Genomic DNA, 12,621 nt, shown 5'->3' with positions numbered 1-12,621 from the left:
TCACTCTCACAGTAAAGAGGTTCTCCAGGTGGAATTTCCTGTGTTTCAAAAGCCACCACGCTGCCGACGAGGATGGGATTCGAACCCATGCGTGCAGAGCACAATGGATTAGCAGTCCATCGCCTTAACCACTCGGCCACCTCGTCCACATTTCTGCCGCAGCTAGGGAATCTTTTCCAGATCCAAATGTGCAGGCCAAAGACTTTACACTCCCAGCTGTTTACCACTGTCCCTTCTTTGGAGCTCTCCACGATTTTTCTCAGGAGACCTGGAGAACATTTCCTAACCCGGGGCAGTTAGAGTCAACTGGGTTAGTTCAAACTCTCTATGGCTGCACTATGAGCAGCTAACTTTTCACTGAAGGCCTTTCCTTCCATCCTGTTGGCCTTGCTTAGAGAAGTTGTCACAGGCAGATACAGTGATAATGCTTTAAGACCATTTGCAAAAGGGAACATGTGTGTAGGGTTGAAAATAGCCTTCTTACAGCTCCAGCTGTGCCAGAAGAGCCATAAGAAGAGGCTGCTATACTCACTAGCTCATCTCCAGATAGTGTCCCTTCAAGACGTTCTTGCTTGAACTATTTGAATGGGACTCCTACAGTGATTACCATTTCACACTGGCGAATAAGATGACAGCCTGTCACACGAATAGCTACAGTAATATGGTGAAACACCTGTTATTTTATCAGAGTTAAGGGAACCATCCAGTTCAGTTAATACAGTCTGGAGAGCTGAGAAGACTTGCAGAGATAGGCCCAATACACAATCCCTGAAGCAAGGCAAGAAGTGTGCTCCGTATTTTCTCCTGTCTGAAAGAAGGTCGCTCGGTTTCATAAAACTCTTATAGAAGTCCAGAAAGCCTCGCAAGAGTGACCAGGAGAATTAGCCTTTCAGAGCCCGTCAAACGGCAGGGGATGGGAATGAAACAGCCTATACACGTTCTCTTAATTTTCATAGCTCCTTGCACAATACCTTTGAAGGATGTTTCTGGCAAGTAGTTTTAGCTGGCTGTTCTGCTATGAGGTCTATACTACCACTTACACATTAGGCACCAGGATCTTTGCACAGATCATCTCAGGCTCCTTGCAAATTTGTGCAATTTGGAAGCTGGCTGGGCTTGCACATATTTTTTTTTTTTCATTCCTCCCCCATCCCAGGCAGATTACTGAAGAAGGGAAAGGGGCACCATCTTGATAGCCTTAGAAGGTCCCTTTGTTCTGTAGGGTGCTGCTGACCCTTTCCATAGCCACTTTTCCTGGGGGAATCCTTAGGGTGGAAACAATCCTTGTCCTTAGCTCTCTGATGAGAAATGGCAACAGTCATGGAAAAATCAGGCAGATAAGACCCAGGAAAGCTTTCGTTTTGGGGGCAGAAGAGAGAAGAGACATTCAAGGGATCCCATAAATCCAGCAGGCTAGGAGAAAGCTTTGTGTTCTCCATACAGCTCTGACTCAATGTACTGGTATATTTGACTGCTTCAGTTGCCACCCTTTAGGGAGAAGTGGACTGTGCAAGTTTTGGTTGTCAATAAGACTGATTCCTACTGTGGACTGGCTTTAGTGCTCAGTGTCATCCTGCTGATGACTCTCTCTAGTATAAAAGTGTGGATTCAGTGGTGGAAGCTTAGAGAAGCAAAATGAGCAAGTTGTCTTTGGTTAGAACCAGATGAGCTAAACCACAGTGAAGAACAGTCACTGTCCTATGAATAGCTAAATCTTAGATGACGGCCTTTGTAAGGAGACATGTTTTAGACGGTATGGTCTTTGGAATAGGTTTTCTGTCTCATACCTGAAGTCTTGCAGAAAATTGTGCTTCTAAAACCTGAGCAGCTTGGTTTGTTACTCTTGGTCATCTGCTATAGCTCTGTCACCATGACAAGCAGCCTCTTTGTAAGCTGCAATAAGGAAGTAAGGCATAAGGAAGTAAATGGCACTGCAAACAAGGACAAATCCTGCCACTGAGCCCTGCTGGAGCGTGGAGCTGCCTCCTGAGGGAAGTGGGTTACACAGGAGCATTGCAGAGCATGGAGAACTGACAGAAACAGAACTTGCCCCTTTAGCCTGGTGGGAAGCGGCTCTTGAGAGAGGGAGCGCCAGCTGGGACGGATGGCATGAAACACACCGTACTACAGACAGCCGTGCTTCACTGCACAGCAATTCACCAGAAAATGTAAATAGGGATGATTCAGCCCTAGAAATGACAAAGAATGGGGCAGCAAACCCCACATCAAGCACTTCCTTTCTAAGTCATATTGGCTTTTGACAAATACCTGAGAGCTCTCATTCTTCTTTTAGGCTATGAGAACACTGGTATTGCTTGATAAGTCAATAAACTGTTACTGAATCTGTGCAGGCTGGATTCCTGTGCTGGCTGGCCTCCAAGCAAATGTGCCTGGTAGTGGGTGATATTACTCCATGTTGCAAACAAACTTCCCTTCAGAAATTCAGCTCAGTAGCTTGAGGTGACCATCCTTAAGCTATAAATAAGTCATTTGAAAGTGCAAACATTTCCAATGTTTGAGTTTTTCAAATTATGTCAAGTAGCTTGGAAAATTTTCATCAAAACAAGCCCATCTGCTATCGTAAAGGTGTCTCTCCCCTTTCTTTCAAAAAGGTTGTGTTAAATTAAATTGCCTTTCTATTGATTTTGGTTGAGTTTTAAAAAATCCCAATGCACAAATGCCAGTTTTCCTATTAAGTCCTTGGCTACACTACAAAACTGAATCCAATTTCATACACTCTAAGGCATCAAATAACTGCAAAGTGCTTTATTTGATGCTGATGTTGGTCTTAATACATGGCCAGTATCTCCTTTCATGGTGCAGCTCCAGAGGAGGACCAAGCAGAGCTGCCAGATGTTGGCTACCTCATCATGCTCCAGGTATGGTGGCTGATGTCACAAGCATCAACCTCGGCTCAAGGCTGTGGCCACGTAGTCTCACTACCTTCAGGTTACACTATTTGTTAGAGGCCACCATGAAAATCCAAGTAGAAGCCCACGTGATGGTAGGAGCTGCTAGAGTGGAAGAGGATGTGACTGGGAATGATTTGAACAACTCCAGAATAGCAACCTTGGGGAGAACTGTTAGGAAGAAATAACGTGCAGAATCTGCAGAAAAGTCATGGGGCTGTTCAAAACTCAGGGACAGCACTTGCACATCCATATTTTCTAACACCCTGAAGAAGCCATGGTGCCTGCAACAAGTAGTTTCCAGCAAAAACTGCTGCAGGCTAAAGCAAACTTTCCCAGCAGCTCAGTTGTTCTTACCAAAACCTTTCTTTTTAAAAGTTCAGATGCCATTGACATCTAGTGGCGAAATCATGTGTGTCTGGCATGCCACTTTACTGCATCAAAACTGCCTACGCGACCTCAAGGGACTACAAGGACCAATGCAGCTCCTCTGCAGCCTGTGTGGTCTAGTGACCCGAGTTTATTAGATTTTTTTTACTTGGCTTTTCATTTAAGTGGACTGATGGGATTATATGTTCAGCCTTTTTGTGCACATTTCCCCATGGATTTGTTTTTCAGGTTTTATGATGAAAGTGCAGATTCACCTAGAATGGAGGCTAATGGGAGCAAGGACTGTTGCCTTCTGATACACTAGAAGCCATGCAGCCGGGGCTGGATGCTGCAGTTCAGGCATTCGCTCACACTCAACCCAGCAGAGCCGTCTGGGTAAGGCTGGCAGAAGAGAGCAAGTCCCCTGCCTGCTGAGTTAATGGCACTTCATCGAGTGTCTAATCAAAGTAGCATGAACCCCAGGAATGGGTTTGCTCTGGAAGGTGGTGCGCTATGCGTGTTCCTCGCCGCGTTTGTGGCAGCTCACACTTCTGTTCATCCGACCCTTGAAAAGGCGGGGAGCTGCACCGCCTCCGCAGTGCTGGCTCCGATTCCAAACACTGACCTGGCACAAACAGAGAAATCAGGTTGCTCCTGATTTTGAATCGCTCCGGTGTCGCTGTCCTCGGAGGGCGAAGCAGGGCTGCGCGGGGCTGCGTACCGCAGCGCGGGCCCAGGGCACTGCTGCGGCTGGGGAAGGTGCCGCGGAGCCAGCCTGCTCTCCCTGTGCCGTGGTGGGTCGTCGCCTCTTTACTCTGAGCCCCGATTTCCTTGCTTCTGGAGGAGCCCTGCGTGCACAGCTGCGTAAAGGACAGGCTGCAGATGGGGCCAGCCAGCTGTAGCTGGCACATGGTGTCACAGAGGAGCTGCTACAGCAGCTTCAAGTATATAAGCTCTAAATATATTAGCTAGTGGCACATTTGGGAGTCAGTTGTTTTATAATATGCTAGTTTATAATCCACTAAGTACCAAAAGGAGTAAAATTCAGAAAGGCTGAGCATTTCTCCCATTGGTCAGTGACAGCTGCAGGTCCTAGAGACTTTAGAAAAGTCAAAACTAATCATCTTTTTTTAATAACTTGGGAAAGCAGGAGGACTATGAATTCTTTAAAGTGAATTCTCTGTATTCATATCGTATGTTTATAAAGTGGCATCCAAAACCAAAGTTGAATACTTGCTTAAGCTGTAGCTGTTTGATAAATCGTGAAAACTTGGCAAAAAGCTCCAAACAGCTAATATGTATCTCATTAGGAAATATTTCCATGGTAAACTGGCTTCAGCTATGAGCTGGGATTAGGAAGACCCCCCCCGCCCCGATCAGTCATTCCCAGTGCTGTGTCGATGCTTTTGAGTGTTCCGACCCAAGGCAAAACCCTCCTACCTAATAAAACTCATATTTCAGATACACCCACAACTTGCAAATTATAATTTATCTTGCCTGGGGCCTAAAACATGCAGCTCATTAGGGGATCTCCCCAGGGACTGCGGTATGGTGGCTGTGGTCACAGTGACAGTCCCTGATGAGTATGGGGTGGTATCAGGGACTGCTCACGTTTGCTCTTCCCTGGACTCATGAGGAGGGGTGCTTGTGAACAACAACTAAAAGAAATGTTAATAAAGCTTGTTCCTTTAGTGGCACTTACAGGTATCTGAAAGCACATTAAACACACTAAATACTTAAATTCTCTCACTCACTACCATACAGAGAGATGTTAGTATCCCTATCTCACAGATGAAGAAATCTAAAAAAAACAGCGAGCAAAAGGGACTTGGCCAAGGCCGCACAGAGCTAGGGATAGATTCCAGATTGCTTTTCAGCTGGCCTCGAGCATTTCCAGACCATTGGCGCTTCTCTCGTGCCCGCTCACTAAACCAATTATAAAGCGAACAAAAGTCAATGAAAGCAAAACAGGCAAGAGCACAGCAAAGACAAACGCGAGCCTGAGCGTGGCCGAGCCCGGCGCGTTAGGCGCTGCTCCTCCCCGGCTGGCAGTGCATGGCCTCGCTGTCTCCAGCCAGTTGTTCAATTTTCTGCTTAGCGCAGACGCTGGGTCTCGTGGTGTCACTTGCGCTGGCTGTTTACACTGTGCACTTTGAGGCTTTTAATTCTTTCTTTCAAGGGAACTGGCATGACTTGGAAAATCTTCCCCTCTGGATTAGAAACTCCTTTCTCAACCGCAGCGTCTGACCTAGCCGGTGAACTTGCAATGGCTACTCCTTCTCCGAAGCCTGCTCCTGTTTCTTGCGGCTGGCTGATGTTCTGGATGAAGCTGTTGCTCAGGAAATGCACTCCATAAAGAGCCTCTGGAAACTGAAATTATTTTATGAGTGAAAATAAAGCAACATGCACAGGGCTGGATAAACCCATCCACAGAGAGAGAGAAAGGGAGGGGAACATTTTGGGAGCTGGAGTAGAGCAGAGCACCTTCTCATGCTCCTCCAAGTGGCCTGTTTCGGCAGACAAGGAACCTCCTCTTTCCAGGGGCTGTTTTGCTTGCATGAGCCTTCTCACTTGTTACAAGTAGGAACTTTCCCAGTCTGCCCTTTGATGTCTTTCTCAATGGCTTACCATTAGTATTAGTTTATTCCCTTAGTCTCCTACTCTGCCAGAATAGTAATCAGATCTTACTGGTTTTGGCCTTATTAGTATTTAGTTTATTGCGTTCATTTTTTGCTATAAATCTCTCTGGTGGAAAATGGGGACTACCTCGGAAAACTTTTTAGTATTCCTAACTTGCCAGATCTCATGTTCAGTGCTAGTGAGAGCATACAGTGACCAAATAAACAGGTAACTGTCCTTCTAAAATCATGTCTTGTCTTCTGTACATTATCATACCATCAGTTGACAGGCGGAAGAGGGAACTATGAGACTAAATTCTGCTTTTAAGCTTTTCTTCTCCTTTATGATAAACATCACATCTGGAGTAAAAAATTGTACTTGTAGGAGCAAGAACTTGCTGCTGATAAAGTTGAAGCTAAAGAAGAAGCATTTTTAACCTCATTTCTAAAGAAAAGTGGCTCATTTGATTGCCCTGTCTTGTCTCTCATTAGCTTTCTGGGTACTTTGGATGCTTTCAACCAATCTGAAAGAGGAGTGAAAGCCTCAGAAATAATTATATGCCTGTGAAGGAACTCAGAGGAGATCTGCCACTGTCAGGAAACCAACCCTTGGGCAATGATGCGTTGCATTGCACTTGCCTGGAGGAAATTTTGTCAGTCATAGGAATCATGATGTGGGTGCATTTGAACAAAGTACCGTTAGTACACCTTGCTTTTCCTCCTGGTCATTTAATGACTGGTGGTGTTAGCAAGGCATTGGTCTGGGCTCATGATGTAGTTCCTGCTTTGACCACATGCTTATGTCATTGCAAGCAGGGCATTTCCACTGATGTCCCTTGGTTCCACATAGAGGTCCTTTCCTCATGCCTTTTTCCCATCTTGCACAGTGTACAAAAAGGCTGAATTGTCTCTTAGTGTCTTATGCAGGAGACTGATAATTTGTGACACCCGTATGTGACACTGGTATCCTAATGTTATTGCTGTCTAATTCCTAACTGATTACTACCAAAAAAAGTCAGTGGCATTTTAAATACCTACTGTTTTGCTTGCTTGCTTGCCTGTTTTTTCCTCAGCTGTAGTATGAAGAGGACAGCAGCTTAGGGGAGCAGAAGTTTAGCATTAGTCTTATCTCTGTTGTAGATATTTTTCATTGTAAGGACCAATGCTTGCCTAACTTACAGCAGCTTTTCTGAAGCTCACTTGAGGAGTGTTAGGAAAGTGGTTTAGGATTCCCTAAGCCTAAGGAGCCACAGACTTCCTAAATACATTGTGTTGCAAGGCAAGACAACTTGAGTATAACAGAATGGCCATCAATGTGAGGCAGAACTGCTGCTACACGAATAGTACGAGTGTACTTAACTACAGAGACATATTGGACTGGCTTTTAATCAATAAAAGGATATTTTTAGCTGGAGTAGGTTGGGAAGGAAGTGGATTGAGTTTCCTGCCTTGATTTCAAGAATAAGCCATGGAAGTGAGCTGAAGGAATATGAACTGAAGTTTGGGTAGCGTTTTGTCCCCCACTTTTTTGTGTAGAAGGTGTGAGGGGGAAAAAAATCCCCTCTAAATTAGCTTTCAGTGTTGATGAGTGGAACAGGAATCTTACAGTGCCATCTAGAGGCTACTGTGCTTAAGCGAGGACTTTGTATTTTGATGCTGACATGTCTCACTATCGGGGAACAGGAAATGCAGTTCAGCTCCTGTCACATAGTCAAAGTAATTCCAGGAATGGATGATCGTCTTTTATCACTCAGCTCACCCTCATATGGGAGAGCCATGTGATATTATAGAAAAACACTTTGAGAAAGTACAGAGGCATACCTCCGATCCTGGAAAGAGCTCAGATACGTTCCACATCTGAAAACCATGTGGCTCAATGTCTATTGTTTTCCTATTTTGGGTGCAAATTAGTGATCTTAGTTCTAGTAGACAACTTGAACAAATCTTTTTCTTTTTTCACTCGGTACCAAGGATTGGTATTAAATGACCCGTTTCTATCTAGGAAAGGTGGTTTTCATCTGTTTCTGCTCTTGTTTCTATGCCTTGACTTCTCAGTTGCTTTGCTGAAAGCACATGGAGAGTCAAAATCATTTGTGTGTGTGATGAGGCAAGCACCTATGGCAAAATTTGAGCTGAGGAAGTGGCATCATCAAAATCTTAGTTTGCCTAAGACGCAAAAATGCTGGAACAAATGTTTCGTATCAAATATCACCATAGCAACACTGGTGGCAAGGATGACTTTGGGCCATGACAATTAAACCCGTTATAGCAGGACATGATCATTTGGCATCCAAGGCAACTCAGCAACTACAGAAGCTACTTTAGACTCTCATTGTTTTTATAAGTTAACATTTTCCCTGCTCAAATTCTGTAATCCAGAGGCAGGGCATTCTTCAGAGAGGAATGATATTTGACGTATTCGTGATTAACCGATTTGCCATCTCCAAGTAGGAATAGCCAGCCTGTTCCTGATGGTTGCTAGACACATTCATGTGACCACATGTGTTCTCAGAAACATTTGTACTCTCAAGGTGCGTGTCTCAAAGCGCTCCCAAGTATTAACGTGCTGGACATAGCAAAAGACTGCTGATAACAGATGCTATAATCAGTGTCAAACTGATTCCAGCGCACCTGGTTAAAGCAGATTTCCTGTTATTACCAACAAGCTAAAGGTATATTCTGTGAGATTACATACACTTGATTAATCTTGTTTAGAAGGAAAAGTGGAGAAGTACTCTATCATATTTGTCTGTAAATTTAATCAGAGTCTGTGAGAGGAAACATTTATTCTTGAGTTTAATATGGCATAAACTGTAGCTGAATGAAAAGAAAGAAGATTCATTTTCTGATGTGACTCACTGCATTTAGTGCTGAATGCTTGTGTGAGGAATTTGTCAACCAGAACAGCGCAACAATGACACCTTCTGTAAAACAGTAGAAATGTCATATCTTATCATTTAGGCTTGTGTCATTGGAGGTTTCTAATCTATATGGTGGCAGAGAGCTGTTCGAGCAATGACTGAAACAGGCATTGCTACAGAGGTGGCTGCACAAATGCATCCCAGATTAATAGGTCACAAGCTGCAGTTTGGCCGTAATGGGAAGTCCTCCATTAAAAAAAGGAAAAAGAAAAGAAAAAGTTAAAGCCCTTTCCACTTTCCTATTTGACTTTCTTTCTATTCAAAAGCATGCTGAATGATTTGAAGCTCACAGCACAGAAGAGGGCCCCAGCCCTAGGCTAGAGGCATTTGTAGCCCACCTGTTAATGTTATTCCACCGTATACTATTTACCAGATTAATTTGTTAAAAGGGCAGAGCACAAGAGGGAGCCAAACTCTGCATCCTTGAAAGGCATTTGGCTGTGTGGTGGAGGGGGCAAGGGGAGCCTGAGTTTTGGTCCTTGTCCTGTTCCTGTATTTATTCCAATCTAAGATGCATGAAGTCCCATGGACACGCGATCAAGACTGTATGACTCCAGAGCCCCCGCTGGTGCCCTGGGACTTGGACCACAAAGTCAAAGCTCATTGCTCACTCCCTTCCTGTCTCAGCAGATCTTGTGTTGCCTTCTGTATGGTGATGTGACATCAAGGGAAGTGGTGTCACTCAGCCCAAGGGTCAGGCAAGCTACAAGGAGGTGGGAGATACGACTCTAACCTCCTTCCTGCTGAGGAGGAAATACAACCCAAGTATCCTGTTTTGTTCCTCTGGCCACTAGATTCTCAAGGTGCTGATGGCAATTTGTGATGGCGGTAGCACTAGCTCTTTAGTACCGTGCGTGTGTGTGACGGCCCTGCCTCAGAGCCACAGGAGCAGTGTTTGAGATGTGCATCTTCCTAGCTAATTCTGATTTACTCAGTGATCAACGTGCACATTTTTCTGGATTTCTGCCATTCTGCAGTGCCTGACACTCCTGACACACTGTGTAGGAAGCCAAGGTGACAACCAGTATAGATTCTGGATTCAAGGCCTAACTTCTAAGCATCTGAGCCTTTTATTTGCATGAGCCTTAACTGATGTGTCTCAAAGCATCCTTACAGCATATCATAGAGTTAGTAGCTGAACAGCTGCATCCTGAGCCTCAGCCCAGTGTTTTTACTATAGATCAGTTCTTCAGCTGCAGTACTGTGTCCTGAGATAGGTCCTTTACGGCCTCTGTTTTACTAAAAGGCATCATGATAGTCCTTAACTTTGCTGTACTACTGCAAGAACATGAAGAGATCTGACTCAGTGGAGATTTAACCAGATTTCTTTGCATTCTGCACAGTAGTTACACGATAGCATGACATTAAACCAGGGGTTTAGTACTTAAGCAACTGCCTACAGAATGTGACAGGGTGAATGCACCCCATATATACTTGTATTATATATATTGTATAATTGTACATTGTATATATAGTTACATGTATTATATTAGTATATCAAATACGTATTATACGATATATAAACACATAATATTATATAATGTAGACACTGTAGTATATATATTATGTATTTATAATATGTAGTGGCTGTATAATGGGAATGCACTATGTATAATTCTGTGAAGACACCTGTCATAATGCAGCTCTTCTACATAGAGCTCAGCAGGCACCAGAATGGTAGGGGAAGTTCTGCTCCGTTAATATAATTTTTTTGCCATCATAAAGTTCAGACCATAGTGTGTACACGTTTATCCAGGGTAGTCAGAGCTTCTTTTTTTTCCAAGTGGGCTAAACCAGCAGCTCAAGCTCCATTGTATATACTAAGGATCTTTTCGGTGTAACTCAGCTGAGTGCAGCACTGCCAATTCTCCGGGCCGCGGTACCCTGCCGCCTCTCCCGGCACTCTGTATTTGCGTGCAGATGTGTGTCTCTTCCCGCTCCCAATCCAGCACACGCAGGTACCTCTACGTCTCTAGTCTTAACGAGGAAAGGAGGAAAGGGTCGGCTGTTCGTCGGGGAGCAGTTGGGTCAGGCTCCGCGCGGGGCTTTTTGTTGGTGCTCCGCAGGGTGCTGGAGCTCTGCGGGGGCAGGAATCCAGCCGCGCACGCAACCCGCAGCGCCCCGCGTCACCGAGAAAAGGGTGTTAATTAGCGGGTGTCAGGAGAGGAAGAAAGAGAGGGTATTTATTTTTTAGGCGAGAGGGGCGAGAATGAATTTCCTAAGGGGAAGGAAATGAAAAGAGATGCCTTGCTGCAATCTCCGACTTTTGGAGGGGATTCTCTTTTTGGAATCGCCTGTCAGACCCTCTGCCCACTTCCAGGCAGCGTGAGGAGCAATGTTTGTAGAGAACACTGAAAACTGAGCAGCTTCTCCTGATTTATTTTCCATGATATGGATGATATGATATGGATGTTATTACACAGTTCTGATCCAACCACCTCGTACTCTACAAATATCAAACCCTGGCAGTAGGAGGAGGTAGCACTGTTCAGGTAAAGTTATTTTTTAAATAGAGACAATTGATTTTTATCAATTAGATGATTTGAAATAAGAACCTGAATTTCAGTTCTCAATTTCACACCACTGTGCACTATATATATATATATATATATACACACACATACACATGTATATACACGTATACATTTTTAAAGGACAAAAGAATCAAATTAAACAAGGGCTTTCTTCTCATAATGTGCCACAACTAATCTTTTACATAGCATAGAAAGTTTGGTAAAGAAGACTGTCAGTTCCATAAATTAGATGATTATTTACTAGTAAATCAGAGAGTTAAAATTACTGGGATTAACTGCTTCTTTGAGCAGTGACAAATGCAAGTGCTTTCTGCCCTGAATTACTTAGCGGGGCTCTGCTTGTCTCCTGTGCCCGAGCTCTCCGCTGAACTGGCTGGGCAGCCGTCCGGGCGCCCTTCCCCTGCTTTAGGGGCTTGCCTAGTGCGCTCTTACTGATTTTTTTTTCTTTTCCTTCCCCATTTGCATGGTGCTGCCATTCACGTCTCTCTGAAACAATAGCTTTATGCAGAGTTTTCAGGATATTCTGTGGGAACCCATGAGGCTCTCAAGCACTTTCAGCAGTTTTAAAAAAAATTTTTAGATGATTTTCTTATTCTTGCTTCCAGTAATTCTATTTTAATAAATAGCTGTGATATTGAATACTGTGGTTAAAGCTAGGCAATAACACTACCTTTTATGTGTATGTGGACATAATTTCCTTAAAAAATATGGCTTCAAATTTCAGTGTTGCCAACAAGGCTGAAGTCAGGTTTGCATTAGCAAAATGCAATTTATTTTGTAAAAAACACTCTTTCCCTTTTCTTCCAACCCATCATGACAAAAACATGGAGATGGTGAATACTTATTTCTTTGTTAAACACATTATTCTGTGAATAGCGAACAACCATTTGAAGAACTGCTAGTGGTCTACTGAATGAAGAGACTGCCTGGGTAAAATTGGGGATTGACTTTAGTAGTGCAAGGAGAGTTTAAGGAAAACAGGGGAGACTGAGGAGAATGAGGAAAGACTGAGGAGAATGCAGAGCAGTAGAACGTGGGATGGAAAGGGAACTCGGTCTTCTGCTAAACAGCCAGCAGGAAGCATTTTCATACACATATTTAAAGTCATCTTTAAGACGAAGAAAGACCACACATGCATATTAAATCTTGGTACTTTCCCAATAAAACTGCAAACAAGGAGCAATTTTTTAGACAGAAACTAAACACAAATGTATTTGCAAATTAATTTTTATTAATTTCTAAGATCATGTTCTGAGGCTTTCAAAATTCA

At 43.8% G+C, this 12,621-nt stretch overlaps 1 non-coding gene across 1 annotated transcript; it reads right to left on the bottom strand.

The window, feature by feature from the left end:
- Positions 1-64: 64 nt before the first annotated feature.
- Positions 65-146, bottom strand: TRNAS-GCU (transfer RNA serine (anticodon GCU)). Its single transcript has one exon. It is a non-coding gene; the product is annotated as a tRNA-Ser (tRNA).
- Between the last annotated feature and the right edge of the window lie 12,475 nt (positions 147-12,621).

Source organism: Rhea pennata, chromosome 2, assembly GCF_028389875.1.
Source record: "Rhea pennata isolate bPtePen1 chromosome 2, bPtePen1.pri, whole genome shotgun sequence".
Lineage (NCBI taxonomy): Eukaryota > Metazoa > Chordata > Aves > Rheiformes > Rheidae > Rhea > Rhea pennata.
This window is presented reverse-complemented; position numbering and strand designations above follow the sequence as displayed.